Below are 6000 nucleotides of genomic sequence, written 5' to 3'. Positions count from 1 at the left end.
TTGATGTAAACAAGTACCTGACTGGCTTTATCTGCAACTTCTTTTTAGCTTCTTTGTAATGCTGGAAAGGTTAAAGGAGAAGTCCGGCAAAACTTTTTATTAAATTATTGTATTGCCCGCCAAAAGTTATACAAATTACCAATATACACTAAATATGGAAAATGCTTATAAAGTGCTTTTTCCCCTGCACTTACTACTGCATCAAGGCTTCACTTCCTGGATAACATGGTGATGTCACTTCCTGGATAACATGGTGATGTCACTTCCTGCATAACATGGTGATGTCACTTCCTGGATAACGTGGTGATGTCAGGATCTGACTTCCAGATTTGTGTGGGCTGTGGCTGCTGGAGAGGATGATGGCAGGGGGACATTGAGGGACACAGGGCACTGGAGAGACACTGAGCATCCCCCTGCCATCATCCTCTCCAGCAGCCACAGCCCGCACAGCTCTGGGAGTTGGATCGTGACATCACTATTTTATCCAGGAAGTGACATCATCATGTTATCCAGGAAGTGACATCACCATGTTATCCAGGAAGTGACATCACCATGTTATCCAGGAAGTGACATCACCATGTTATCCAGGAAGTGACATCACCATGTTTATCCAGGAAGTGACATCACCATGTTATCCAGAAAGTGACATCACCATGTTATCCAGGAAGTGAAGCCTTGATGCAGCAGTAAGTGCAGGGAAAAAAGCCCTTTATAAGCATTTCCCGTAATAAGTGTATATTGGTAATTTGTATAACTGTTGGGGGCAATACAATACTTTAATAAAAAGATTTGCGGAACTTCTTTAAACCATACGCACAATGCTGTAGAGCACGTAAATAACTTTGTATATATGACCATGTGTAACAGACAGCCAGTGTGGACCTGCTGTGCGACTAAACTAGCTTGGCGTTGGGCCACACTGCGGAGTGGAGTTCATGTCCTCTAGGTCTTCACCCTTTTTACCATTCTAGGATGCGGCAGCTGGACTTCTGTAGCTAGAGCGCACCAGGTCGCTTCACAAGTGTGGTCCCGTTCTGACAGAGTAGGTGAGAGGCACAGAAGAACCGGGCGACTATTCATGGTCAGCAAGCTGGGTCGTCAGCATGAGAGTCAGCACAGTACCTGGGTTGGTAGTAAGGCAGGTGAAGGGTCATGCAACTTCAGAGGCAGGTCAGCAACAGGAGAGGCACACAGTACCATTAGGGGTCAGGCAGAAAGTGTAATCTGAAGAACCGGCACAGGTCAGAATACACAGCAGTATCACAAAAGTGCACCTTCACTTAGAATGCAGAAATGTAACAATGCTTAGGCAGGGCCGAGCAGATGGAGCTAGTTTAAATAGGTGCAGACAAGCTGCTCCTAGACATACATAGTAAGTGGCTGAATGCGCACCCTAGTGGCTAGAGGTGTCATTGCAGCAGAGATCAGAAGAAGGAAGAAAACGCCGGGAGACACGAGCAGCCCCAGTACGAGCATGGAATATGGTAGAAGAACAGACAGGAGGATGGTTGTGAGCAGGTACAGGACCAGGATGGCGTCGCCAGAGGTGAGTATCATTGACACTATTAAATCATTCCTTTTTCTCAAAGTTAGAAAAGTTCTACAATGGGGAGAAGTAACAGTGTATTCACAGAAAGCACACCTGCACTGACATAAGTGACGCCAAGTGGGGCTCTGCTGTGATGTTCCCTTTAAGTAACGCTGTATGGGTTACCTACTTTACGAATGTTTTCTATGCATCCAGTGTAACAGATCTCTAGTGTTCATCAGAGTCTCCTACAAAGAAGATTGGACTTGACCGCTGGTCCTGGCCACCGCTAACAGCAAGAGGCCGCGGCAGATAGAAAGCAGAACAAAGAATAGAGGAGATGTGTATTTCCTTTATGTGCATTGTAGGAAACTTATATGCACAGTAATCATATCCCGACACTTCTGCTATTATAACAACCTACACAGCGGCAGTCGGAGCCGCCACATATTGCATTATTCCTTCCTACCGGGTGAACTGCGGAACACCAGTGACATTCTATAATCTGCTCCAAACACACAGGCAGATGGAGGAGCTCAGATCTCTGGCACATTAAATATAGATACCTGCGATTCTCAACGTCTTTTATCACATTTTCAGGATATTTTTTTATACAGCAAAAACAGCTATAAATACTTTCATTTTGTATAGGATGGGGATGTAGGTGCAGATAAAAGGTTATACCTCCAATACTAAAAGTCCCCGGGTCTGCGGTTTGACCTATTTTGTTCAATGCTAGAAGAGATATTGTCTCCATAGATTTCTCTCCATCATCACCTTGGATTTCCAGCTCTTTATTGTTTCCATTTATTGTTCTTTTTTATTCAATCCTGGAAACCACTTACTTAGATCCCTTCAAGTGGTACTTCAGCAAAAAAATAAAAAATAAAAAAAATCTTTCAAATCAACTGGTTTCAGAAAGTTATATAGATTTGTAATTTACTTCTATGTAAAAATCTCCAGTCTTCCAGAACTTATCAGCTGCTGTATGTCCCACAGGAAGTGGTGTATTCTCTCCAGTCTGACACAGTGCTCTCTGCTGCCACCTCTGTCCATGTCAGGAACTGTCCAGAGCAGGAGCAAATCCCCCAATAGAAAACCTCTCCTGCTCTGGACAGTTCCTGACATGGACAGAGGTGTCAACAGAGAGCACTGTGTCAGACTGGAAAGAATATACCACTTCCTGCAGGACATACAACAGATGATAAGTAAGAGAAGACTTCAGATTTTTAAACAGAAGTAAACATTACAAATCTATATAACTTTTTGATGCCAGTTGATTTGAAAGATTTTTTTTGTTTATTGACAGAGAAACCCTTTAAAGTGACTCTGTACCCACAATCTGTCCCCCCCCAAACCACTTGTACCTTCAGATAGCTGCTTTTAATCCAAGATCTGTTCTGGGGTCCGTGCGGCAGAGGATGCAGTTATTCTCCTAAAAACAACTTTTAATCCGGCAGCGCTGTGTCTAACGGCCGGGGCTTACATTTGTATATGCATTAGGCTGGCACCACCTCTCTGTCCCTCCTCCTCACCCTCCTCATCATTAGGAATGATCCAGGAACATTTACCGCTGTTTAAGCTTTGCACAGGTGTATTAACGATCTAGCCTATGTTCATTATACACACAGGTGGGGAATAGGAAGCAATCTGCCTGGAGCATTCCTAATGATGAGGAGGGTGGGGAGGAAGGACATAGAGGTGGTGCCAGCCTAATCCATAGACAAATGTAAGCCCCGGCCGTTAGACACAGCGCTGCAGGATTAAAAGTTGTTTTTAGGAGAATAACTGCATCACCTGCCAAACGGACCCCAGGACAGATTTTGGATTAAAAGCAGCTATCCGAAGGTACAAGTGGTTTGGGGGGGGGGTCAGATTGTGGGTACAGAGTCGCTTTAAGTGTATCTTTGCCGTTCACTTTTACTAAAGGTGGTCATACCCATTGAATTAGGTTGCTGGTTGAACAAACAATCCTCTGATAAACAATCTTTTCAAGAACACAGCCATACACATTCTATTCCATATTAGCCAGTAAAGGTGATCAAACTGGCCATACTGTACATGATCAATGATTTTTCTTGAAAGAAAGATCTTTCGTCCAACTAAAAATATCCAACACAGCCGATTTCTTTTCAGGTGATAACAGTCTGCCATTGAAATCGCCCACTTTCTTCAATTTTGATCTAAGGTGTATGGGCACCCTATTGCCTACGTGGGGTGGGGGTAGATCCACACTGGAGCAACAATGAGCAGATCATGACAGAGAATAGGATTTATTTGTATTAATTGGTCAAAATAAACCTCATCAACCTTAGGCAACCTATGTTCTATAGGGTCACATAGACACCATAGAGGGGTTCCCTACTCAGTACCTTGCTCTATGAGTGAGACCAGCTTAGAGAAAAGAGTAATATACGCCTACACAGACATACAGTATGTGCTTTCCTACGTTTTCCTGGCATCCTACTTTTTAAGATTCAGGACCATGGATAGTTCCATACTGACGGACAATGTTAGGATTCAAGCTGCAGACATTGTACTGGATGACAGAATATATAGAGAAATAGGAAGGCTCTTATTAGGACCTTAAAGAGACACTCCGGAGGAAAAAAATGTTTTCATATCAATTGATGTCCAAAAGTTATAAATTACTTCTGTTTAAAATCTCAAGTCTTTCAGTACTTATCAGCTGCTGTATGTCCTGCAGGAAGTGATGTATTCTTTTCAGTCTGACACAGTGCTCTCTGCTGCCACCTCTGTCCATGTCAGGAACTGTCTAGAGCAGAAGAGATTTTCTATAGGGATTTGCTACTGCTCTGGACAGTTCCTGACATGGACAGAGGTGGCAGCAGAGAGCACTGTGTCAGACTGGAAAGAATACACCACTTCCTGCAGGACATACAGCAGCTGATAAGTACTGGAAGACTTGAGATTTTTAAATAGAGGTAATTTACAAATCTATAGAACTTTCTGACAACAAGTTGATTTGAGAACTTTTTTTTTTAAAGGAGCACCCCTTTAACTAAGATTTGCTGAATCATCCATATTACTATAAAGACCGGTAGTGAATCCTTTATACTACGATTAGTTTAGTGCAGCTTATCCTGGGGTGTAGATTAAGGGAGCCATTTACTTCACCCTTGGCTTTCACAGACTTTGCTTTAAGGTGCTCCACAGGTAGCAACCCCAGGATAGACTTCAATTAATAGTATTGATAGTATTAGCCAATGGCAAGGTAGATGTATAGCCACAGCTTGGAACATGACTGGGAGTCAAAAATAATCAAAAAATTTTTTTATAACACCTCCTACCCACCTACTGTATATACCAGCTCCCCATTCAGAAGGACCACACTTTTAAAAATGTCCCCTTCCATAGTCCATGCGGTATTAGCTCAGTTAATAGTACCCCCTAATACTGCCCCATAAAGTAGTTTCCCTTACACAGTAGCTACCCCATTATTTCTCACATGCAATACATAATCCCATAATAGTGCCCCATATAGTAGTTAGCCCCCTCAATAGTGCACCATATAGTAGTTAGCCCCCTCAATAGTGCACCATATAGTAGTTAGCCCTCTCAATAGTGCAACATATAGTAGTTAGCCCCCTCAATAGTGCAACATATAGTAGTTAGCCCCCTCAATAGTGCACCATATAGTAGTTAGCCTCCCTCAATAGTGCACCATATAGTAGTTAGCCTCCCTCAATAGTGCACCATATAGTAGTTAGCCTCCCTCAATAGTACCCCATATAATAATCTTTATCCTCCAATACTGCCCCGTATTGTAGTCAGTCCCCCTCAATAGTACCCTGTTTAGTAGTCAGCCCCCCTCAAATGGGGCCCATATTGCAGTCAGCCTCCATCAATAGTACCCCATATAGTAATCATTACCCCCCAATAATGCCTCATATAGTAGTCAGCCCCCTTCAATTGGGGCACATACAGTGCTCACCCCCCCCCCTTAATAGTGCTCCATTTAGTAATCATTGCCCCCAATAGTTCCCCATATAGTTGTCAGCCCTCTTCAATAGTGTCCAATATAGTAGCCAGCCCCCTAAATAGTGCCCCATATAGTAGTCATCCTCCTCAATAGTGCCCCATATAGTTTTCAGCCCCCCTCAATAGTGCCCCATATCGTTGTCAGCCCCCCTCAATAGTGCCCCATATAGTAGCCAGCCCCTTCAATAGTGCCCCATATAGTAGCCAGCCCCTCCCAATAGTGCCCCATATAGAAGTTATCCTCCCTCAATAGTACCCCATATAATAATCATTATCCTCCAATACTGCCCCATATTGTAGTCAGCGCCCCTCAAAAGTACCCTGTATGGTAGTCAATCCCCCTCAATTGGGGCCCATATTGTAGTCAGCCTCCATCAATAGTGCCCCATATAGTAATAATTACCCCACAATAGTGCCTCATATAGTTGTCAGCCCTCCTCAGTAGTGCCCCATATAGTAGCCAGCCTCCC

This window comes from Dendropsophus ebraccatus, chromosome 14 (assembly GCF_027789765.1).
Source record: "Dendropsophus ebraccatus isolate aDenEbr1 chromosome 14, aDenEbr1.pat, whole genome shotgun sequence".
In the NCBI taxonomy this organism is placed as follows: Eukaryota; Metazoa; Chordata; class Amphibia; order Anura; family Hylidae; genus Dendropsophus; species Dendropsophus ebraccatus.
This window is presented reverse-complemented; position numbering follows the sequence as displayed.